This window comes from Balaenoptera borealis (genome assembly GCF_965194805.1).
Source record: "Balaenoptera borealis genome assembly, chromosome: 13".
Taxonomy (NCBI): domain Eukaryota; kingdom Metazoa; phylum Chordata; class Mammalia; order Artiodactyla; family Balaenopteridae; genus Balaenoptera; species Balaenoptera borealis.
The window spans coordinates 43,028,616-43,055,004 of record NC_138870.1 but is presented as its reverse complement, the minus strand read 5'-3'; the positions used below and the strand labels follow the sequence as shown (position 1 = coordinate 43,055,004).

General features: G+C 39.4%; 1 protein-coding gene and 1 long non-coding RNA gene across 6 annotated transcripts in view; one reads left to right on the top strand and one right to left on the bottom strand.

The window, feature by feature from the left end:
• Positions 1–4,807, top strand: part of LOC309610124 — a 103,542-nt gene extending 98,735 nt beyond the window's left edge. Inside the window, exon 2 of the long non-coding RNA XR_014233729.1 lies at positions 2,511–4,807. This is a non-coding gene — a long non-coding RNA (uncharacterized lncRNA). The remainder of the gene's footprint in view (positions 1–2,510) is intronic.
• DIP2B (disco interacting protein 2 homolog B) overlaps positions 1–26,389 on the bottom strand; it is a 239,664-nt gene that overhangs the window by 138,183 nt on the left and 75,092 nt on the right. The window lies entirely within an intron of this gene.

Genomic DNA, 26,389 nt, shown 5'->3' with positions numbered 1-26,389 from the left:
AATTATGTGGCATGTGAATTATACCTCAATGAAGCTTTAAAAAAACCTCATTGCGGAACTTTCCTGGTGGCGCAGTGGTTAAGAACCCACCTGCCAATGCAGGGGACACAGGTTCGAGCCCTGGTCCGGGAAGATCCCACATGCCGCGGAGCAACTAAGCCCGTGCGCCACAACTTCTGAGCCTGCGCTCTAAAGCCCACAAGCCACAACTACTGAAGCCCACGCGCCTAGAGCCCGTGCTCTGCAACAAAGAGAAGCCACCGCAATAAGTCTGTTCATGGCAATGAAGAGAAGCCCCTGCTCACAGCAACTAGAGAAAGCCCGTGTGCAGCAACGAAGACCCAATGCAGCCAAAAATAAAATAAATTAAAAAAATAAATTTAAAAAATTTAAAAAACCCACCTCATTGCATCTAAAATGTAATAAATCAAATCACGGCTATTCAAAATATACTATCATCTAGAAAATAGACTACATTGGTGGGTATGTGGATATAAACCTCTAAGTCATTTTATAATGTCTTTACCAGTTCATCATGTTTATTTCTTTCTACTCATTATATACAATGGATGCCTTATCTCCTGTGCACCTCAAATGATACCAGCTAGGTACCATACTTGAGAAAACTGAGAAGAGCCACTCAGCTTAAATCTCTTGTGGAATTCTAATTGATATACATTCGTTTTAAACAAATAGAACATTTATGAAAACTGACCACATACTAGACCACAAAGTAAGGTATAAACATGTCAAAGAACTGCTATCCTACAGACCACTTCATCTGTCAACAATACAATACAAATCAATAAAAGATAACTTTTTTTAAAGGCCGGCTATAAAAAATAGTCTACTGTGCCATTTACTTGTATTATACACTGTGCATGTAATATATATATACTGCCACTTGATAATGTTAGTTCATAAGGAAATGGGCTGAGGTTGGGTGTATGTTTGCATACTGCCAACAGACCTCCTTGTTATATTTAACACATTTGTTTCTCAAAAAATGTATATAATCAGTCATATTTAGGAGCATTTGGGAATTTGCTATTTAAAGCATTCATGGAATAAATCTTTTTGTACTATAAATAATTATTGCCTAACTCATCTGCACTTAATTCTTTCAAAAGCTTATTCTGTATTTAGCAGAGAATTCGGTACACTATCACTATCTGGGAGAATACAATCCATCAGGAGCTTGCATGAGATGCAAAACAATGCAGAGAAAGGAATTTGGTGCTCTGGTCAGTGCCAAGGTCAACATTTCCCCAAAGTGTTCTTCTAATTCAGCAAGCCAAGGCCTGGAACCAGTCCATGGCTTTATCATCATTGTGGATTTATCCTTGAGCAGTTCCTGAGAAAAGACCTCCACTGGGTCCTATCTTGGCAGAAAAATGGGACCAAGCTTCAATCACTTCAGGTGAAAAACTAGCTTAAAAATCCGAAAGACAGCCAATGATCTTCCTCATCACTAAAACGGCAAGCCAAGTCATAGCTCTCCCCTCTCCTTTCCAGGCTAATGTCACTGAACCACTTGAACCTCTTTTGAAAGACCCAATTCCTCCCAACTGCTTGCTTTTTATTAGACTAGGCAGTCTTCAGATGAAGACAAAACTAAGTGTTCATTTCTTGGACTGTGATGTTCTCTTCTCAGGTGGGTTCCCCCACCCTGCCTAGTCCTCTTTTCAGACCTGGACATATCAAAGGCAACACTATATTCTTTGCTAATTTATAAAAAGGCATGATCTTGTCAATCTTGTCTATTGCCTCTTTAAACTGACATCACTTGTTTATTTGCTTGAGAAAAATAGTTACTGCAAATATTAAATACTGAATTTTAACTTAGATACCAATTATATTGCTAAATAATGTATGTATTAAATTACATAAACTTTGATACTACCATACCATTTGTGAGTGTGCAAATTGCTGCTCTAGTCCTACCTCATTTCTTTCTACTAATAGACTCCCAGAAGGGAAGATGGAAACTACTTTAGTAAATTAATATACAAGCTTTAAATTTGAAACATATGAACCTGCTCAAGGCTGACAAGGGGGATTTCCAGAACTCCAAAAGCTCCTTTGTGATCCAGCCCTGAGTGGCTAATAGCAAGAGTGAGAGAACTTTTGCTCTCTGATCACAGGATCATTATGTTGACTTACATAATAGGATCAGTAACTGTGGAACCAGGAGAAGACAGAGCAGAAAACACAGGGGTGAAGATGGTGCCTAGAACAAAATCATATGCAAACAGATTTGGGCTCTTTAGAGACTGGGGATGAGACAGGGTAATATTTAAGTGCTAGAATAAAAGTAACAGTTTAAACAGGAAGCAAGGTATAGTAAGAATGCACAGAAACATTGCAAAGGCCAACAAAAACATCCTACTGTGAGGCAGTGTGGGATACTGGTTAGTGTCCCAAATCTGGAGCCAGATGCTTGGGTTTAATTCCTGGCTAAGATGTAAAAACCCAATGTATAAATCATAAAATATATAAAACATGAAAAGCAAACATACTTTTAAGTTAAAAGCCTCCCCTGGTCAGCCTGTTCCACACATCTTGTACTGTCCACATAAACATACGTAAGCATGCACATACATAAGTGTGTGTTACTAATCTCTCATTCAGCCAGTGCTGATGGCCTGCTAGGAGTCAGGCACTGGTCTAGGTGCTTGGGGTGTGCCAGAGCAGACAAAGATTCCCTTGTGGAGCTTAGATCTGAGGGAAGAGATAGGCAGTAAACTATAAACATAACAGGTGGATACATTATATAGAATGTTAGAAGGTGGAAAATGCTTTGGAAAAAGAAAAATTTAGAAGAAGGAGAGCAGGGTATGGGGGGATGTTCATCAGGCTGTAGCATTAAATAGGGCAATCAGGCAGAACTCATTTGAGAATGTGAGGTTTGAGCAAAACCTGAGGGAGGAGTTAGCCATACAGACATCTTGAGAAGAGCCTTCTGGTAGGAATCTTCCAGGAAGAGGAAACAGCTATGCAAATCAATGAATTGAGAAATATGAACATGTTTCAAGCTTTAACACTAGAAGCAAATATCAGGCTTCTCCAAAACAATCATCTTTGGAAAAAACTTTTCTGAAGGGGTTAAAAAAGATAAATAGGAGTGTCCAGATTTTACAGAAATATTTTTAAAGTAACCCATTGATTTAAAAACTAATCAATTAAAATGGTTATCTGAAGAGGTAAGTGAATATTCTCCTGAACTATCCAGTAGGGGAAAGAAGAGAGCCCATGGGCAGCTAATACCAGGCCAGGCTTGCAGGGCCCCACCTCCTCATTCCTCTGTCAGGCCTGTTACAGCCTGTGCTTCCAAGGAGTAGACTTTCCCCACCCTACTATCAGGCTGCTCCCCCCACACAGGAAGCACATCTAGTTTGGGACTGACGAGAGAGATTTGTTTTTCTCATTTGTAAAGTGTTATTTACACCCACACTTATTCATACTACAACAACAGCTTTTCTGTGGAAAATAGCAATCAATATATTCTAGTATTAATACTGCTAATAACTAAAACAGTAAATTCTTAAGAAAATATTTTGTCCTCATCAGGTACTAGCTAGTAGGAAGCAAAGGGAGGTTTTGGAAATCATTTGAAACATCAAAAGATGTCTAAATTAACTATCCTGGTCATATGTACAAAACTGAAGGGCAGAGACGTATTTAATTCAAACATATACCATTCCTGAATTTATTTGTATTTATTTACTAACCTGAGTAAGTAAATGTTAACTACTAACCATCATGAAAATAGCTCTTTCTGGTTCTATAAACTGACACCATCTCCCAGCCATTTGAGGTGGCTTACTAATTAAAAACAAAGGTTCCCAATATTTCAATTTTTTTTCCTGTTCAGTTGAGCTGCAGGAAATGGAAGCAGTTGAATGTGAATGTAAATACGGATGTCCTTACAGAACTGCTGTCATAAATTACATGATCAGGAAAAGAGCAAAACAATACGAAAGATCATAATCTCAAAATCTCCTACTGCCATCACAGAAAACAGGCCATTTTTATAGAAATGGTGTTGATGATAACAGTTAAACTAATAAATAACCACCAGTGACTCCAGTCTCCCTAGGCAAAGGCTATAATTACTCTCTGTCAAGCTTTCTGTTATATTATACAGCTATCTGGTTAATATGAAGAAACAATGAAATCAGAACATCCTTTCAGGGGAAACAGTTGTGCAGTGTTCACAAGTCTGTAAAACATTTATGTTTCGACCCAATACTTCTTCTAGGAATCTACCCAAAAGGATAACAAAAATTTGTCCACTCAATGTTATTTTTACAGTGACTGTGAAAAGTTTAAAAAAGTATTTTAGAATATTATATACCCAGCAAAAAAGATGTCCACTAAGAATTCCTCTAGCAAGCGGGGAGTCAAGATGGTGGACTAGGAGGACACAGAATTCGCATCTCCACACAACTAGGGCACCTACCAGGCACCGGTGGGGAACCACGGACACCTAGGGGATGGGAGGAACCCCCAGCGACCTGCTTGTGGGATCTTGGTTCCCAGGCCGGAGGTCGGGCCTGATCTCCTGTGGTGGGAGCTCTGAGTCCAAACCGCTGGACTAACAGAGAACCTCAGACCCCAGGGAATACTAATCAGAGTGAGGCCTCCCGGAGGTCCTCATCTCAGCACCAAGACCCAGCTCTATCCAACTGCCTGCAAACTCCAGTGCTGGACGCCTCAGGCCAAACTACCAGTAGGACAGGAATACAGCCCCACCCATCAAAAAGAGAAAAAAAAAAAAAAAAGAAAGAAACGACAAAAAAAATATGTTATAGACAAAGGAGCAAGGTAAAAACCTAAAAGACCAAATAAATGAAGATGAAATAGACAAGCTACCTGAAAAATAATTCAGAGTAATGATAGTAAAGATGATCCAAAATCTCAGAAACAGAATGGAGAAGGTACAAGAAACGTTTAACAAGGATCTAGAAGAACTAAACAGCAAAGAAACAGTGATGAACAACACAATAACTGAAATTAAAAGTACTCTAGAAGGAATCAATAGCAGAATAACTGATGCAGAAGAACGGAAAAGTGAGCTGGAAGATAAAATGATGGAAATAACTGCCAGGGAGCAGAATAAAGAAAAAAGAATGAAAAGAATTGAGGACAGTCTCAGAGACCTCTGGGACAACATTAAATGCGCCAACATTTGACTATAGGGGTCCCAGAAGAAGAGAAAAAGAAAGGGTCTGAGAAAATATTTGAAGAGAATATAGTCGAAAACTTCCTAACATGGGAAAGGAAATAGTCAATCAAGTCCAGGAAGCACAGAGAGTCCCACAGAGGATAAATCCAAGGAGAAACACGCCAAGACACATATTAATCAAACTATCAAAAATTAAACACAAAGAAAAAATATTAAAAGCAGAAAGGGAAAAACAACAAGTAACACATAAGGGAATCCCCATAAGGTTAACAGCTGATCTTTCAGCAGAAACTCTGCAAGCCAGAAGGGAGTGGCAGGACATATTTAACATGATGAAAGGGAAAAACCTACAACCAAGATTACTCTACCCAGCAAGGATCTCATTCAGATTCGATGGAGAAATTAAAACCTTTACAAACAAGCAAAAGTTAAGAGAATTCAGCACCACCAAACCAGCTCTACAACAAATGCTAAAGGAACTTCTCTAGGCAGGAAACACAAGAGAAGGAAAACACCTACAATAACAAACCCAAAACAATTAAGAAAATGGTAATAGGAACATACATATCAATAATTACCTCAAATGTAAATGGATTAAATGCTCCAACCAAAAGACATAGACTGGCTGAATGGATACAAAAACAAGACCCGTATATATGCTGTCTACAAGAGACCCACTTCAGACCTAGGGACACATACAGACTGAAAGTGAGGGGATAGAAAAAAGATATTCTGTGCAAATGGAAATCAAAAGAAAGCTGGAGTAGCAATACTCATATCAGATAAAATACACTTTAAAATAAAGACTGATACAAGAGATAAGGAAGGACACTACATAATGATCAAGGGATCAATCCAAGAACAAGATATAACAATCGTAAATATTTATGCACCCAACATAGAAGCACATCAATACATAAGGCAAATGCTAACAGCCATAAAAGCGGAAATCAGCCATAACACAATAATAATGGGGGACTTTAACACCCCACTTACACCAATGGACAGATCATCCAGACAGAATAAGGAAACATGAGTTTTAAATGACACATTAAACAAGATGGACTTAATTGATATTTATAGGACATTCCATCCAAAAACAACAGAATACACTTTCTTCTCAAGGGCTCATAGAACATTCTTGAGGATAGACCATATCTTGGGTCACAAATCAAGCCTTGGTAAATTTAAGAAAATGGAAATCATATCAAGTATCTTTTCTGGCCACAACACTAACAGACTAGATATCAATTACAGAAAAAAAACTGTAAAAAATACAAACACATGAAGGCTAAACAATAAGCTACTAAATAACCAAGAGATTACTGAAGAAATCAAACAGGAAATCAAAAAAAAACTAGAAATAAATGAAAACATGACAACCCAAAACTTATGGGATGCAGAAAAGCAGTTCTAAGAGGGAAGTTTACAGCAATACAATCCTACCTCAAGAAACAAGAAACATCTCAAATAAACAACCTAACCTTACACCTAAAGCAATTAGAGAAAGAAGAACAAAAAAACCCCAAAGTTAGCAGAAGGAAAGAAATCATAAAGATCAGATCAAAAATAAATGAAAAAGAAATGAAGGAAACAATAGCTAAGATCAATAAAAGTAAAAGCTGGTTCTTTGAGAAGATAAACAAAATTGATAAACCATTAGCTAGACTCATCAAGAAAAAAAGGGAGAAGACTCAAATCAACAGAATTATAAATGAAAAAAGAGAAGTAACAACTGACACTGCAGAAATACAAAGGATCATGAGAGATTACCACAAGCAACTATATGCCAATAAAATGGACAACCTGGAAGAAATGGACAAATTCTGAAAAAAGCACAACATTCTGAGACTGAACCAGGAAGAAATAGAAAACATAAACAGGCCAATCACAAGCAATGAAATGGACACTGTGATTAAAAATCTTTCAACAAACAAAAGCCCAGGACCAGATGGCTTCACAGGTCAATTCCATCAAACATTTATAGAAGAGCTAACACCTATCCTTCTCAATCTCTTCCAAAATACAGCAGAGGGAGGAACACTCCCAAACTCATTCTATGAGGCCACCATCACCCTGATACCAAAACCAGACAAAGATGTCACAAAAAAAGAAAACTACAGGCCAATAGCACTGATGAACACAGATGCAAAATTCCTCAACAAATTACTAGCAAACAGAATCCAACAGCACATTAAAAGGATCATACACCATGATCACGTGAGGTTTATCCCAGGAATGCAAGGATTCTTCAATATATGCAAATCAATCAATGTGATACACCATATTAACAAACTGAAGGATAAAAAGCATATGATAATCTCAACAGATGCAGAAAAAGCTTTTGACAAAATTCAACACCCATTTATGATAAAAACTCTCCAGAAAGTAGGCACAAAGGGAACCTACATCAACATAATAAAGGTCATATATGACAAATCCACAGCCAACATTGCTCTCAATGGTGAAAAACTGAAAGCATTTCCTCTAGGATGAGGAACAAGACAAGGTTGCCCACTCTCACCACTATTATTCAACATAGTTTTGGAAGTTTTAGCCACAGCAATCAAAGGAGAAAAATAAATAAAAGGAATCCAAATTGGAAAGGAAGAAGTAAAACTGTCACTGTTTGCAGATGACATGAAACTATACATAGAGAATCCTAAAGATGCTACCAGAAAACTACTAGAGCTAATCAATGAATTTGGTAAAGTTGCAGGATACAAAATTAATGTACAGAAATCTCTTGCATTCCTATACACTAATGATGAAAACCCTGAAAGAGAAATTAAGGAAACACTCCCATTTACCAAGGCAACAAAAAGAATAAAATACCTAGGAATAAACCTACCTAAGGAGACAAAAGACCTGTATGGAGAAAACTATAAGACACTGATGAAAGAAATTAAAGATGATACAAACAGATGGAGAGATATACCATGTTCTTGGATTGGAAGAATCAACACTGTGAAAATGACTATACTACCCAAAGCAATCTACAGATTCAATGCAATCGCTATGAAACTACCAATGGCATTTTCCACAGAACTAGAACAAAAAATTTCACAATCTGTATGGAAACCCAAAACACCCCGAATAGCCAAAGCAATCTTGAGAAAGAAAAACGGAGATGGAGGAATCAGGCTCCCTGACTTCAGACTATATTACAAAGCTACAGTAATCAAGACAGAATGGTACTGGCACAAAAACAGAAATACAGATCAATGGAACAGGATAGAAAGCCCAGAGGTAAACTCACACACGTATGGTCACCTTATCTTTGATAAAGAAGGCAAGAGTATACAATGGAGAAAAGACAGCCTCTTCAATAAGTGGTGCTGGGAAAACTGGACAGCTACATGTAAAACAATGCAATTAGAACACTTCCTAACACCATACACAAAAATAAACTCAAAATGGATTAAAGACCAAAGTGTAAGGCCAGACACTATCAAACTCTTAGAGGAAAACATAGGCAGAGCACTCTATGACACAAATCACAGCAAGATCCTTTTTGACCCACTTCCTAGAGAAATGGAAATAAAAACAAAAATAAACAAATGGGACCTAATGAAACTTAAAAGCTTTTGCACAGCAAAGGAAACCATAAACAAGATGAAAAGACAACCCTCAGAATGGGAGAAAATATTTGCAAACAAAGCAACTGACAAAGGATTAATCTCCAAAATATACAAGCAGCTCATGCAGCTCAATATCAAAAAAACAACCCAATCCAAAAATGGGCAGAAGACCTAAATAGACATTTCTCCAAAGAAGATATACAGATGGCCAACAAACACATGAAAGGATGCTCAACATCACTAATCATTAGAGAAAAGCAAATCAAAACTACAATGAGGTATCACCTCACAGCAGTCAGAATGGCCATCATCAAAAAATCTACAAACAATAAATGCTGGAGAGGGTGTGGAGAAAAGGGAACCCTCTTGCACTGCTGGTGGGAATGTAAATTGATACAGCCACTATGGAGAAAAGAATGGAGGTTCCTTAAAAAACTAAAAATAGAACTACCATATGACCCAGCAATCTCACTACTGGGCATATACCCTGAGAAAACCATTATTCAAAAGAGTCATGTACCACAATGTTCACTGCAGCACTATTTACAATAGCCAGGACATGGAAGCAACTAAGTGTCCATCGACAGATGAATAGATAAAGAAGATGTGGCACATATAAACAGTAGAATATTATTCCGCTTTAAAAAGAAACGAGGGGGCTTCCCTGGTGGCGCAGTGGTTGAGAATCTGCCTGCCAATGCAGGAGACACGGGTTCGAGCCCTGGTCTGGGAAGATCCCACATGCCGCGGAGCAACTAGGCCCGTGAGCCACGACTGCTGAGCCTGCGCGTCTGGAGCCTGTGCTCCGCAACGGGAGGGGCCGCGACAGTGGGAGGCCCGCGCACCGCGATGAAGAGTGGCCCCCGCTCGCCGCAACTAGAGAAAGCCCTCGCACAGAAACGAAGACCCAACACACCCAAAAATAAATAAATAAATAAATTTATAAAAAAAAAAAAATTAAAAAGAAACGAAATTGAGATATTTGTAGTGAGGTGGATGGACCTAGAGTCTGTCCTACAGAGTGAAGTAAGTCAGAAAGAGCAAAACAAATACTGTATGCTAACACATATATATGGAATCTAAAAAAAAAAAATGGTTCATGAACCTAGGAACAGGACAGGAATAAAGACACAGACGTAGAGAATGGACTTGAGGACATGGGGAGGGGGAAGGGTAAGGTGGGACGACGTGAGAGAGTGGCACTGACATATACACACTACTAAATGTAAAATAGCTAGCTAGTGGGAAGCAGCTGCATAGCACAGGGATATCAGCTCCGTGCTTTGTGAGCCCCTGGAGGGGTGGGATAGGGAGGGTGGGAGGGAGGGGATATGGGGATATATGAATGCATATAGCTGAATCACTTTGTTATACAGCAGAAACTAACACAACATTGTAAAGCAATTATACTCCAATAAAGATGTTTAAAAAATAATAATGATGCTGCTGCTATAAACATGGGTTAAAAAAAGAAAAAAAGAACTCCTCTAGCAAAAAGGAACTATTTTTGTTTAGGAAAAAACTTTTTAAATATACAAAGTAGACAGTATAGTACAGTGTAAAAAGCATTGGTTCTGGAATAAAATGATCTGGTTAGTGATCTGGTTCTACTCTTAACTAGCTATGTGACTTTAAGCCAGTCATTTCCAGCCCTCTGTTAGTGTCCTCATCTGCAAAACAGGGATGTAAATATCCAACTTACCTTCCTCACAGTAATTTGTGTGTGTGCATGTGTGAGCAAAGGAAAGTAATAAATCTGAAAACCTTTTGAAAGTTGTTAGTAAAGGATCATTATCCTCATTATCATCAAAGCTGCACCTGAAGGAAAGGATAAAAAAGGAAAAGGAGGTATTTTTATTCTCGGTAGACAGGGAGAAAAGGAAAGCAGGATGCCTTGTAGAGTTACCCACTTATGGATGACCAGAGAGGTAAAGCGGTGGCATTCACGAAGAATCTGGAGCTGGACAAGGATACATTTTAGAGCAATGAGAAGCAGCTGAAAAGCCAGGTAAAATAATATGTTCCAAAAGTCTCTAAGAAGGGGAGGATGTGGTGTGGGAATGGGCATGGAGAAGAAAGGTATGTATGTGAGGGATGGGAGGCAGGATGACAGAAGAACTTGTGTTAAGATTCTCCTGAAGAGTTTAAGGCCAGGATTAAGACTACTTAACAAAATTCTGTTCAAGAAGAGTACAACTTGTAAGTTATATCCACTGTTCCCATGACACTACCGTTATCATTACCTTAAGTGATTTACCCAGTAAATCATCAGGATTCCCAGTTTGTCCCTCCTTTAAAGAAAAAAGAAAAAGTCCTTTGCTCATTAATGCAGAAATAGGTAGGTGTGGATAACTTGATGGCATTAAAGAAAGGAAAATAAACCAAACTCATATTTAGAAATTACTTAAGTTATTTCTGCATCTTACATCAGTCAGTCACATGTCTGCTTTGGACCCAACCTGACAGAATTAAGTGTGACCATGTTCTGCAAGAGCGTTCACTTCATGCCAGTGGGAGGTAGAAAAATATACTTGCCAAATGTGATAAAGAAAACTCTGAAGGGCTGAAAACAACTAAACCCAATGAGTAAAACCATCCAAAGAACCTTACTGTTCATTTGTAACCTCCCTTAAATGTGAGCATTCACTTTAATATAACATAACTTTATATTCACAAAGAAGACTGAAAAGATAACTATAAAAGAGAAGCTCTAAAATATTATTAAAGCACCCTACTGTTTCAGCTAAACAGGAGTCAGCATTCATTCATACATGCTACTTTGACAAAGTCCAGGACTGCGCAGGAGAGGTCTGAGAGCCCTGCTCCCTGATTCCAGGGCGAGTTCTCCTGACCTCCCTCCTCTCAGACGCCCTCAGTCATCATGCATCCCAGTGCCGCCCGCTGACTCAAAGAAGAGATGCTCATTTATTAATCATACTCCTCCAGGAACAGGAGGCCACAGCACTACCTAATATTGTTATATTAAGATAACATTCTCACTTTTAACCTTTTCCCTCTCTAGAGTAATCAGAATAGTGAGGGAGCTTCTGTCTGTAAACTCTGAGGACAATGGATAAATTAAAAAATCATTTATATGAAATTCCATACTGCTGACAAAGAATCCAGACATTTCAATATTAGATGCCAAGTACAAATAAACTTATTTACAAAACAGAAGTAGAGTCACAGATGTAGAAAACAAACTTGTGGTTACCAGGGGATTGGTGGGGTGAGATAAATTGGGAGATTGGTACTGACATATACACACCACTATATATAAAACAGATAACTAATAAGAACCTGCTGTATAGCACAGGGAACTCTACTCAATGGCCTATATGGGAAAAGAATCTAAAAAAAAAAAAAAGAGTGGATATATGTATATGTATAACTGATTCACTTTGCTGTACACCTGAAACTAACACAACATTGTAAATCAACTATACTCCAATAAAAAATTTTTTTAAAATTAGATGCCAGATTTTCAACCACCTTTGCTTAAATTAAAATAACTTTTACAGTGATTTAAGAAGTTACGTTGTCAAATAAATGATGGATTTCCCATTCCAATATGCACTATGCAGGCCTTTAAAAAAAATGAAGTAAATCGATATATGTTGATATGGAAAGTGCTCTGAGAGTAACTAAGTGAAAAACAAAGTGCCGAAAACTTTGTACAGTGGAGCCCCTCCATATGAAGAGTACATCTCTGTGTGTATATGCTAGTTTGCCTAAAGGGCAAAATAATAGAAGGATTCACAAAGACTGGAGAAATATGTGAGTTTTTAAATATATAACAAAAAAACTACCTTAGATAATTTTTAAAAGAAGTTAATGGAAATTTTTACTGATCTTGTATAAATATCTGACTATATTTAAAGCAAATATTACCTATTCTAGCATAAAAAGTAGAAGTAACCAAGTTTCAAAGAAATAAAACTGAGACAAGTCATAGCTATTTTTAAAACATGCAAATCATATTTATCTAAATACTTTGGGTAACTGAACTCCTTAGTTAGTGAATCTTCAGTCTACTTTAGTGTCAATTGAAAGCCGTGTTTTTCAGGATCATCCAAACCAGGTCAACACTCTGAAAGTCTCCTGGTCTTGGACACAGTCAAAGCTCTAAGATTCAATTAGCCCCAGACTGGCTATGCACAGTAATGATCATCCTCAACTATCTATATATATATGGCTTTTGTTAACCTGTTTTACCACCATGCAAAACAGACACAATCCAACTCATATGGTCAAAACTTTGTCTTTAAGACCCTCTCCCAATTTCTCCCTTTTTCATTTCTACTTATGATTCTTATTTTATATTTCTAAAACAAACTCTATCCCTGCCAAAGGTCTTCTTTTATATACTAAGTTATATAAAGCACTGATAAATGAGATTAGATTCTTCTTACATGAACCAAAGTCTTAAAGCCATGGAGCTATCAGGCTGGAATACTGTGTATAAGATGGTAGCACCTACTGGCAATGTACTATAGAATTATTCAGCTTTACTGAACACTGTAAATACCTAAAAAACACAGAAGGAAAGAAACCATGTTCCAGAAGCTGACCTGGAGTTATGAGATCACAAAGGCACAAAGAAATCCCACCTTGAGGGTAGAAGAAGGAAGGGTGAGAGTAAAGGGGGAGAAGGGAGGAGCCCTTCAATACATTCCCAGGAGGCCATGTGCCAGAGGCCACTTATTTCTTTTCTCATTTTTACTTTAGTCCATCTGGAGATTTTTCTTCTGTGAATAAATGGCTTATTTTATAATGTAAATCAATACACAGACTTTTGGTTAATACATTTAATTGTCACAAAGAAAGAAAAAACTATACTTGAGAGACATGGATGTAGTATTCTCCTCAATGGCCACATTAAGTATAATCTTGGTGTACTTGAAGCTTTCTGTTAATAAAACCTTACCAGTCGGTACTTCCCTGGTGGCACAATGGTTAAGAATCCACCTGCCAATGCAGGGGACACGGGTTCGAGCCCTGGTCTGGGAAGATCCCACATGCCGCGGAGCAACTAGGCCCGTGAGCCACAACTACTGAGCCTGCGCGTCTGGAGCCTGTGCTCCGCACCAAGAGAGGCCGCGATAGTGAGAGGCCCGCGCACCGCGATGAAGAGTGGCCCCCGCTCGCCGCAACTGGAGAAAGCCCTCGCACAGAAACGAAGACCCAACACAGCCAAAAATAAAATAATAAATAAATAAATAAAAATTAAAAAAAAAAAAGAACACTTTAAAAAAAAAAAGATTTAAAATAACACACACCAGATGGATACACAGAAAGAAAAAAAAATCAATATAATAAAATCTTAGAATAGCTTCAGTTTCAACAACTGGGCATTAAATTTAGCCCCCAGCTTCTTGGCCTTCATGGAGAAATGAGACAAATGATTTAGTTCCTACTATTTGAAAAGATGGTATACCTAACTTGTAAAAGGAATTTCCTATGTGAGTTCTGGTCCATAAACAAGCTAAAATTTTATAACATCAAAACTTGATCAATCTATACTTTTAAAGTCTAAATTCCTGTTTTAAAGAAAATGCTTTCACTGGAAATGATGATCACAATAATGATCCTCTAGTAGCAGCTGCTGTAACAATTAACCCAAAGAGTCACTCCTTGGGCCACAACCGTGAACCTCAATCATTCCTCCAGTGGGGCGACAAATGCCATCTTTAAAGAGAGAAGGAAACCATGCTGTAAATGTTACTCTGCCCATCTACGCCACCACCTTACTTTCAACAGTTGCAAGGAAGAAAAGAGAGAAAAAAGAGCAGCATGAGAATCTTAGAAAATAATTAGCTCCTGATTAGCACATATTTGCACTGTAATATTCAAGTTTCTCCTCTTAACCTCTTCTAATTTTTCTTCCTGGAGGTCTTAAGTCACTCAACTGTTTAAAGTTTAGGTAACATGAAGAATCCTCCTCTGGCCCAAAAGAGCCTACAATATCTGCCCCCTGTTCACCCGTATCTACGGATTCCATCACCACTCTTCTAATTCACCAACCTCACACCCTTTGCAGTTCCTCAAATACATCGATTCTGAGGATCCCTGCACCAATCATTTCCTGTGCCTGAAACACACCTTCCCTAGACTTTCTCATAACATGGTTCCCTCTCATCGTTCCAAGTCTCAGCTCAGTCTCTTATCACGTTTTCAGAAACAATGTTTCTTATCACCCTAGAGAAAACAGCACTCTATAACCCATCAGTTTTACCTTATGTCATGGAAAATAGCGCACTACAGCAATTACTTGTCATTTTAAGGCAACCAGCAGGATTATCACAATTTTAAATCAATAAGACACTTACCAATCACTTCATTAAATCAAATGACTTTAAAGGTCCTCACCTTTAATACAAGTAATACTAATTCTGAACATTAAGAGATTTTCCCTTATACATCACTTGACTTCACCAGTCCCCACTCTACCCTCTACACTTTAAACGTTCTATAGAAACAGGCACAACATCCAGATGGACAGTAGCGGCCATACACATATAACCCAGCAGCTGGGTTAAGATGGAATTCTAGCTATCATGGTCTTGTTACAGGTGCCTGTTCCCCACACAGCAGAGGTATACAACCCAGGGGATAGAAAGGTATCTCATTCAGATAGCATTCCCTAAAAAAGGTCCTCCTGATCTTCAGTGAAGTGACTAGTAAGGAAATAACTACTGTACATCCATTTGGAACTCTGAATATCTTGTGTAAGCACAATACAGTAGAAATACTAACAAAACAATTTCTAAAGCTGTTTCACCAATGTATTATTTCAAGGTTGGTTTTCTTGGGGGAGGGGTGGGTCAGGGTAACTGAACATATAAGTCTAGCTTTGCTTTCATTCATCAGTATTCTGTAGCTACCAAAATAAATTCTAAGCCTATAGATTACATTTTTATAAAAGCCCATGGTCCCAAGAGATAATTTTCTTCAAAATTTCTTTCCTATACCTTGTTTTCAAACACAACTAGGACAGAGTTTAAAGTATAATACAGCTTGTCCTTCTACTCTCTGATGGACCTCAAAACAGAAATGCAGGCAGAATGCTCGCAGTATGTGACAAGTAATTGGAAAACTTAAGAGAACCGGTGGGAAGAGCAGAATAGAGAAGCACACGTGGCAGACAAGGTTTATGTGGATTTCTAGCTTTCAAAAAGGAACTGGAAACGGTTAAAGTATTTTTAGAGTTGTTGCTTCCACATAAGATCTCAGAGTACAGGAGACACTACGGAGAGGAAGAAAACTTGAAAACAGAGAGACTTGGACTGAACTAGTACTACAGTATTGGCAACTTCCTAGGTGATCACAATCTGGCATAAATCACTTCTAGGCACCTCTGTTAATTAAAATAAGATGTTAGTCTTATTTTGGACAGAACCTAACAAGCTGTCCCATGAAAAATATTCCCTCCTCATCAAAGATACCTCCATAACCTCTAATAGGGCAGGTATCCAAAAGAAGGGGGGGGTGCAAAAAGTAAGTAACTTTCTTTCCTCCTTTCTTCCTTCCTTTCTTTCTCTTTCCTTCTTTCTTTTTCTTCCTTCCTTTCTTTCTTCATTCATTCATTTTTTGGAACTGAAAGCAAATTATTTATTTTTTTAAAAAGTGAAAAAAAAAAAGAAAGAAAGAAAAAAGAGAAAATTTACAGAAAACTTTTGAACAGAAGAAAGGTGCCAAGATGTAGAGGAAGAGAAACACGGGGACATAAGGAACAAAGGGCCCGGTGGGAGGGACCAGGAAGAACTGGTGGAGAGCCTGGAGTCACTTTTGCCTTCACATCAAGGATGAAGAGGGACTTCCCTGGTGGTGCAGTGGTTAAGAATCCACCTGCCAATGCAGGGGACATGGGTTCGAGCCCTGGTCTGGGAAGATCCCACATGCCACAGAACAACTAAGCCTGTGTGCCACAACTACTGAGCCCACGTGCCATAACTACTGAAGCCCACACGCCTAGAGCCCGTGCTCCGCAACAAGAGAAGCCACCGCAAGGAGAAGCTCGCGCACTGCAACGAAGAGTAGCCGCCACTCACTGCAACTAGAGATAGCCTGCGTGCAGCAACGAAGACCCAATGCAGTCAAAATTAATTAATTAATTAATTAATTTTTTTTAAAAAGGATGAAGAGGGGAGAGCTGGTACCGGGGGCACTGGGATCTGGGGAGCAGAGCTGAACTGCGAGCTGAAAGCAGGGAGTCAGCACTACCCTAGGTCGGGCACCCCCTCTCCCACTGCTGCCCCAAATCCCAGGGAATCCCTAGCTACCTGCCAAGGTTCTGATGGTCTCTGTGGGCGAGGGAAGAGGTGAGCGGGGTGACCTACCAAGTCATAAGAAGGTGTAAAAAGCAACTTTAATTAGTCATCATGTAAATATTTTAATAAGGTCCATATAAGCAAGTGAAGGGTGAAACAAGAGGGTGGTCTAAAGGCTGTGCAGAGTCAATAACAGAACATCCACAGAACCTAAAAGGACAAGGGAATACATATATTAAACCATCACGCTGTACATGCTAAATAAATGCATTAATATGAGGACAGGAAAAGGGTACGAGAAAAGAGAAGGGGCCCCTGACTTTGTGTCAAGCTCCAATTTTACCTAGAAGCCAGCTGGCTTTACATATACTTCCAACTGCAGTGAAGAATGGAGTGAAGGTGCACACGTGTGAAAACAAAGTGTCTGCATCTGGAAGAGAAAAACCTCAGAGCAGACAGGCTTCAGTTTTACCTAATGTATACTACTTACTTTTTATTTATCTATCCATCTATTTGTTTATTTATTTGTGGCTGCACTGGGTCTTTGTTGTTGCACACAGGCTTTTCTCTAGTTGTGGTGAGCGGGGGCTACTCTTCATTACAGTACTCGGGCTTCTCACTGCGGTGGCTTCTCTTGTTGCGGAGTATGGGCTCTAGGCGCCCGGGCTTCAGTAGTTGTGGCATGCGGGCTCAGTAGTTGTGGCTCGCGGGCTCTAGAGTGCAGGCTCAGTAGTTGTGGTGCACAGGCTTAGTTGCTCTGCCGCATGTAGGATCTTCCCAGACCAGGGCTCGAACCCGTGTCCCTTGCACTGGCAGGCGGATTCTTAACCACTGTGCCACCATGGAAGCCTTACTACTTACTTTTATCATACATTCACCCATGGTTCAAAATCCAAAGATACAAAAGATATACATACAGTGAAAATATCATTCCCTCTCCTGTTTTCCAGTCAAATTCTTTCCTGAGAATTTGCCCAAAGATGCACATACTATAAGCAAAAGCACATTTTCATGTAGGCAAATTCTGATCTAGATGTTTATAATAATATTTTTTTAAAAGCAGTCTTTGTTTTAAATAACTCACTGGCATCACACATATTCATACATTCCAACTTTTCTATGAGGCTGACTTCAAGACTGTTTTCTTTTCGGCCGATCAGCGCGGCTTGCGGGATCTTAGTTCCCCGACCAGGGGTTGACCTCAGGCCCTGGGCAGTGAACGCATGGAGTCCTAACCACTGAACCACCGGGGAATTCCCGAAGACTTTTTTTTTTTTTTAAGTATCAAGAGAAGAGTGAAAGTTCTGGATTATGAAGTCTGGGTTCTTGCCTCAATTCTGTGCAAGTTTGGGAAAGTCCCACCATTTCTTCAGCATTCTCCCTTCTCTCTGTGGCCACCTCTTGAGTCCAGGCCACCATCAGCTCCTGCCTGGACCTGCCCCAGCCCCTCCACATCCTCCAAATAATCCACCCTCTTGCCTCCTCTAGGCCATTCTACTCAGGACTGTAGCTGACATAACTTTTTAAATGCAAATCTTGTTTTTATGTGAATGCTCAACTCTTCTGCAGTCTTTTTACCATTTCGGTGAAAGCAGGAACAGAGTACATGAGCATCCACAGTGAGGCTGGCAGTCTTTAGAGATCACTCCCTGAGCTGGATTCCCTCACTGAACACATGAAAAGACTGAAGCCCACAGAGACAAAGTAAGTGGGCCACATCTAGAATGCACTGGTTCACAGAATGCCATGATTATGTGGGAACCTAAAGGTCATTCATTCATTGATAAGTATTCGTCGAAGGCCGGGCACCGTGCTAGGTTTCAGGAACTGCGGTGAACAGGTGACGTCCCTGACTTCTTAGAGCTTATATTTCTAGATATACTTCCAGAAAAGAAGCAAGTAAATACCCAAGATGATACACTCTCACTTCATTGGAATCCCTATCAAAATGTCTCCTCCTCTAACCACTGTCTAGAACGGCATCCCTCACTTCACTCCACCTGCTTCATTTGTCTACACAGCACAGATCACAGTCAGAATATGATATATTTGTGGTTTGTCTGTTTTCCCACTAGATGGAAGCTTCCTGAGTGTGTCTACCTCACTCATTGCTATCTCCCCAGTGCCTAGAACAGTGTCAGGCACAGAGTAGGCACTCAATAAATATTGCTGGAAAAAACAGATAAAGAAGAAATTGAGGTGGGCAAGTAGCCACTTTGGGAAGGGTGATCAGAAAAGGGCTCTCAGACGAGGTGACATTTAAGCTGCATCTTGAAGAACAGTAAGGTCAAGAGCCAGGAACAGATTAGTCCATGCAGAAGGAACAGTGAGTGTCAAGGCCCTGGGGCATGAAAGATCCTGGTGTGAAAGGGACAAGGTAGCCCTACATAATGAGGGAGGGGAAAGCAGTAGATGAGGCTGGAGAAGCAGGCAGGACCCTGAAGGCTATGGCGAGGAGTCAATAATTTACTCTACATGAAATGCCATCATTAAGGACTAAGCAAGGAGTTACATGATGTGGTTAAGTGTTTTTTATAGAGCACTGTACCTGCTGTGAGGAGAATAGTGTATAGAAGACAAAAATGAAAGCAGAAGAACCAATTAGGAAACTCAAGTAGTTTTCCAGTTGAGAAATAACAGTGATTTAGTGGTGAAACACAGATGGAGAGAGGTGAATGTACTTGAGATATGTACTAAGGTAGACTTGATAAGACATGCTGATTGGCTGGATGGAGACAGGGAGGATTTAAGATGATTCCCAAGTTTCTGACTTGTGCAATTGGGTGTATCAGGATCTACTTACTGAAATGAAAAAGGATTGAAGGGGAAAAGCCAGAACTGTCTTTTGCACCCATGAAGCCTGAGTCATAGGTTACCGATCTCTAGGTGGAATTCAGAGGACAGGTCTGGGCTGCAGATACATACTCAGGAGTCATCAGCATAAAGATGGTATTTAAAGCCATGGGAGTGAGTGAAATCACTGCGGGAAGGAGTACAAATAAAGAGAAGCAAGGCCCGAAACTGAACCTGGAGGCATTCCAGCACTTAGAGGTCACACAGAGCAAGAGGAGGCAGTAAAAGAGAAGGAGGACTGGTCTATGAGACAGAAAGAAAACAACTAGATTCCATCGCAGAGGACCTGGGTGCTCTTGGCAAGAATGGTTTCAGTGAAGTAGTGAGGAATGGAGCCAGTAATGCGTGGTTTAAAGAGTGAATGGAAGAGAAAAAAAAGTAGAAGAGAGAATAGACAACTCTTTTGAAAAGAGCTGTTGAAGGGGAGAGAAAGCGGGTCACGAAGTATCGACAGAGGTGGATTTAACAAGGGACGATTTCTTTCTAGAGACAGAGTGCACCAGAGCGTATCTGTACACTAACAGGGATGCTCTAGCAGACAGGGAGAGCCTGAAGATGGAAGAGGGAGATGGGGGACCACAGAAGCGGCAAGGTCCCTGTGAAGGAGGTGGGACACTCAGCACAAAGGAAAGGACTGTAATGGCGGCGGGGGGGGGGCGGGGGGCAGGGGGAGAAACAAGTGCTTGCTACATTATAACCAGCTGGAGGGAAATGAGAGAAGAGGGGCCCAGCTGCCAAAAAATCTCTAGATGTGGTGGAGGGCAGATGAGGGTGTCCCTCTGGACAGATTTCTATTTTCTCAGAGAAGCATCAAACAAAGCCATCAGCTGAGAGAACAGAAGTCTATGAGGTTTGAGGGAAAGGTACGAAATAGTCTTCTTAGAACCTGAGAAAGCAAACTTAACAGCTGGGCTTCCTAGCAGTGATGAAGCCCATTTCAAGCTGGGGTTATGTCTACATGGAATTTTAGGAACATTTTCTGTACATGGTAAACATTTCCTTCAATCAATTTTATTATTCAAATTTATACCAGGAATTAGATTTGTAATATCATCTTTGGAAATCACTGATCTAATATAAGTAAATGCCGCCCCCCCCCTCACCAAAATAGAATATTATGGACTCTCTACACATTCCCAGGATTTGATTCAATCATCTGATCACCAGCATCTTTAAAAAACAGACCAGACAACAAACCAAACAGACAAAAAAAATTATATAATCAGGGGAAATGTGACCACAGACTGAATATCCTACATATTTCTGGATAAAATTACATACTGATGCTTGATACGCTTTAAAATAATTGGAGGGGGTGGGAGAAAGCAGGTAAGGGTATAGATGAGATTAGATTGGCCATGTGTTGGTAACTGTTGATATTGGGGTGATTGGTACATGGAGATTCCCTATACTAGTCTCTCTACTCTGGTATGTGTTTGAAAATCTCCAATTAAAAAAGTAAAAACAAATAGTAAAAGAAATCCAGAACACTAAAATACAACCAATATTTATTTTATGCTTCCAATATAAACTAATATTCCAAAGTTTCATAGTTTTTTTTTTTTTCATTTCCAAAATTCTAGTTTGCTTAACAACAAACTAATCAGCAAAAGAAGCTATTATCCTTCCAAACAAAATTCGCTTTATTTCAAAAGTCACCACCTTTCTCTCTTGTCTGTTTTGTTGGATCAAGCCTGCCCCACTGCCCAGGTCCCCCTGTACAGCCTGTACACTACTGCCCGACTTGGGGGTTCAGCTTCAGGCTCACCGGCTCCCACACTAAGCTCTGCCTCGATCACTATTAAAGGCAACATTTCGGTCTCAAAAATGAAAAGAAAAAGAAAAAAGTAAAATAAAAGTGACCATCTTTTCTTTCCTTCCTCAACAACTGTCTCATCGCCACAGCTCTTGGAACCACCCCAACAAACAAGCTCACCTTCATTAACTTCTCTTTTAGCCAAAAGAAGTAAAGGACCAAGACCAGAGGATCCTTGCTGGTGGGAATGGACTAGACAGCCCTCTGTGCTTCCCAGTGCCCCTGCTGCCTTGGTCAGGTTAATTTATACCAGAAGTAGCTTTTAAGAACACTTAACCACTGTGGTGAATGTGGGTAGCAAATGAATGCTACGGAGGAGAAGTCAGCACTGAGTAATTCCCCTCCTGGGATATAAGGTAGATCATATTTCTTCGATTCTACTAGCAATTCTCCTCTATCGCCTCCCTCATCTCTTTTCACCACCACCACCCCCTTCTGAAACCAAACTTGTGGCAAATAAAATGAACTGGACACCATATGACTGGAAAGAACCAAAATCCTATTGGACACCGCTGCTCCAGTTCTGCCTTGTCAATCTGAGGGTTACGTGACTGGTTCCACTGACAGAACTGGTTGCCCAGGAGGGTGGATATTATCTCTGAGAGCCACAAAGAACGTCTTCTCTTTGCACTAGCTGTCCTAAAAGTTTCTTAGCTTATCAATACATATCTGTTTCAGTGGTTCCCAAATCTGGTTAATTACAGGAATTTCTAGAAGAGTTCTTTTAAGATTTGGTTGGGGCCCATAAAAATTTTTAAAAGTCATCAGGTAGTTGTGTACTCAGGTATAGAAACTAATGATGTATTACGACCTGAGGTACAAACATAAGTCATATTCAAAAGAGTAACCTACCTCTAAAATCTTTAATTATTCTGAACATAATCAAAATATTTTCTCTGAATAAAACCACAATTCTAGATAATAGGCAAAGTAAAATCAAATTGTTAATTCAGCAAAAAAAAATTAATAAAAAGCTAACAAATTACAAGGAAGGACTAACGCAGTCTTTTAAGACTGGTATTATTGACATTTTGGACTGGATGATTCTTAGTTGATAGAGGCTGTCCTGTAGGATGGTAGGATGCTCCTATCATCTGAATATAAATTCAGTGAAAATCTTACTGTAACAACATAATGAGTGATTTTGCTGAAATGAAGGCAAGCTCTCTGATTTCTATCTACTAGAATGATAGAAGCATCCCCCCAAGTTGTGACAATCAAAAATGTCTCTAGACATTGCCAAACGTCCCCTGGGGGCAAAATCACCCCAGTTCAGGACCACTGGATTAAAGGAACTGGGTTAAAAATAGAAGAAAAAAATTGCAAAAGTAGACTGAAGATACAGAAAGTTAAACTGTCTTCAAAATATAAAGCAATAGCATGAGGAGCACTGTTATTAGTTCTTTATTTTTATTAAAAACAAAACTAAAGGAAATGGACTTAAGTTATACAAGGGAGCATCTAGAGTACTCATAAGGAAAAACTTCTTAACTCCTAAGGTTTATTACAGCCAGGAAACCTTGAGGCCCTTTCCTGGAGATAATTAGAATGAAAAGGCTGTGATATGACTCAGAAGATTTGGGACTAGAGTGTGTAGGTCTGTCTGACAGACCTATGGAGGGCCCTTTCTAGCCTGAGAATCTCTCCCGCCCTGGAGCCTGAAAGACTCCTTCAGAAGGAAAGCACTTGAGTCATAGTTAATGTCTCCCTCTGGACTCAGGTCCATGTGATGTGACCAGTTTCTGAATGCACACACAGCAAGCCAACAAGGCTAGCAGGTTTATGGCCCTTCCTTGTTGCTTGTGTCCCTTAAGGCCAAGGTGAGGCTGTGAACTAGTCTTCTCTTCTGTGCCCAGGGTCAGGCCTAGCATCGGCCTAGTGCCCGTGCTGAGGCTGCCAGTCCAGAGTGGAGCTCTGACCAGTAATGGTATTCAACCCAGATCAGTGCATCTATAGGGTCTATCTCAGCAAAAGTAAAGGCAAACAGAAGAAATCTGAGAAAAGAGAAAGAAATAAGTTGTCACAAATTACTGTAAATCAGCAGTCCTCCAAAATGTGGTCCATGGGCTTCTGGGGGTCCCCCAAGAACTTACGAAGGTCCACAAAGTATAAAATAGTTTAATAATATATTAAGACATTATTTGCCATTTATACTGTGTGAAAGTCTATTTTAAATTTTTACCTCTTGTTCTTTATCTATAACAATGGATTTCAAACTTTACACTTTTAAATTATTTGCTCTGATGGTATAAAAGCAATGGAGAATAAAATGGCTGGAGCCTTAGCACAAATCAAGACAGTTGATGATTTAAGCCACGCACTCACAGTGGAAGTTACTGGTGTTATTACATTTTGACCCCTGAGTCCACATCTTTCTAATATTCTGTGTTGTCTCAAAGAAGAGCACTTACACAACTGAGTTGTGAGCTGAACTGACTGCCTTTTTTTTTAAAACCAGCTACATTCACTTTATTTTTCTCATATAAAACTCTGTGATCGCTACAGCTGGAGCCTGGGTCCTCTGCACAGAAACTCTGGTGTGGGCCTTTACAAGATGGTCAGTGAATTCCTGATATGGAGACTTGGTGAACACTGTCTCTTTCCAGAAATCAGGAGTGAGATAACTGTAGGTCTTGGGAATGGCATCAAAAGCGACCTTGGTGAAGTTGCCCAGGGTGGTGGTGCAGCCCCTGGCAGAGGTGTAGCAGTGGTCAATTCCGGCCATCATCAGTAGCTTCTTGGGCATAGGGACTGAGACAATGCCAGTGCCCCTGGGGGCAGGGATGAGGCGCACCAGCACAGAGCCACAGTGGCCAGTCACCTTGCAAGGGACAGTGTGGGGCTTGCCGACCTTGTTCCCCCAGCAGCCTCACCGCATGGGGATGGTGGAGAGCTTGGCCAGAAAAATGGCCCCACAAATGTCAGTGGCTACCTCCGTTGAGCACTTAACATCCAAACACCATTTCTACTTTAACACCATTTCTACTTGAAATGATGAACAAACTATGGTTTTCAGACTTGAGTATCTGGCAGACATTTTCTTAAAAATTAACGAAGTGAGACTGTTACTGGCAGCACTGACAATCATAAACTTCAGTGAACTGACAGTGATTTCAAAGCAAAAATCAAAATTTTAGAAAACTTGAGATTGACAGCTTCCCAATACTTAGCATTTTTTCTTATGAGACTGAAGGTGAGATTAACAAATATAATTTTTGACAATGTATAATGAAATGTGTCATAATTTGGAAGATGTACCTAACACAGCGATTCAATATTTTCCAAATGACCAATGCATGATGTTAAAAAAAAAAAATCATACACAAGTTAATGATCCATTCAAACTATAATTTTAATGTAACAGTATGAAAAGTTATTGGTTTCACATCCTACATTGTAACTAATCTTTAATAAACTATCACTTGAGTTTGGGTGTAGTACCAAAGAAGACTATCCACAGTTATATGATAAGTCTATTAAAATACTCCTGGTTTTTCTAACTACATAGCTATGTGAGGCCAGATTTTCTTCATATACTTAAACCAAAACAATTTATCATAACAGATTAAATGAATAAGTAGATATGAGAATCCAGACATTAGAGTCACAAAAAATGTAAAACAGTGCTTTTCTTTTCATTAAATATTTTTTGTTTACGAAAACAGTTATTTCTCATAAAAATATATTACTTATGAGAACGTAATAGATTTATTGTTGTTATTTTAAGTGAATTAAATATTTTTAAAATATTTCAGTTTTAATTTATAATGTAGTAAGTAAATAATGATAGATGCAATACACATATAAACAAAGCCTCTTTGAGTCTCAATTTAAGAGTACAAAGTTTTAAAACCACTGTTACAGATAAAGAACAAGAGGAAAAAAATGTAAATAGCCTTAAAAAAAAACTGCAGTGATATATAAATAGGGGAGAGTTTCACCTTTTAAAAGTTATGAAAATTCAGCAACAAAAAGAAACAAAAAGGAAAACTACCGATACACAGAACAACATGGATGAATCTCTAGAGAATTATGCTGACTGAAAAAAATCCAACCCCAAAAGGTTACATACTCTGATTCCACTTAGATAGCATTCTTGAAATGACAATTACAGAAATGGAGAACAGGTTAGTGATTGCCCTGGGGGAGGGGCGAGCTGCTGTGGGAGGGGACGTGGGTGTGGCTATAAAAGGGAACAGGAGGGATCCTTGTTAATGGAAATGTTCTGTATCTTGACTGCATCAATGCCAATATCCTGGTTGTGACCTTGTACTACAGTTTTGCAATATGTTACCATTGGGGGAACTGGGTAAAAGATAACTGGGATAGCTTGGTATTATTTCTTCATAACTGCATGTGAATCTACAGCTATCTCAAAATAAAAAATTTAATACTGCGAAAGCTATGAAACAGAAATCAAGAGAATGTAGCATGACTCTATCAAAAGTCTAGACGTTATAAATCCTGCCTACCAACTCAAACTGATTAATGATATCTTTAGACTACTAATATTTTTTCATATCTTAGGAATAAGAACTATTTCTCAAAGCACCCATTAATTCATTACAGTCCTCTGACATGCCACATACAGCTAGGTAAAGAAGACATAGAAACGAAAAAGGAAATGGAACCTGTCCTCCAGGTATGCACAGTGTTGTAGGGATGACCAAATGGCAAATGG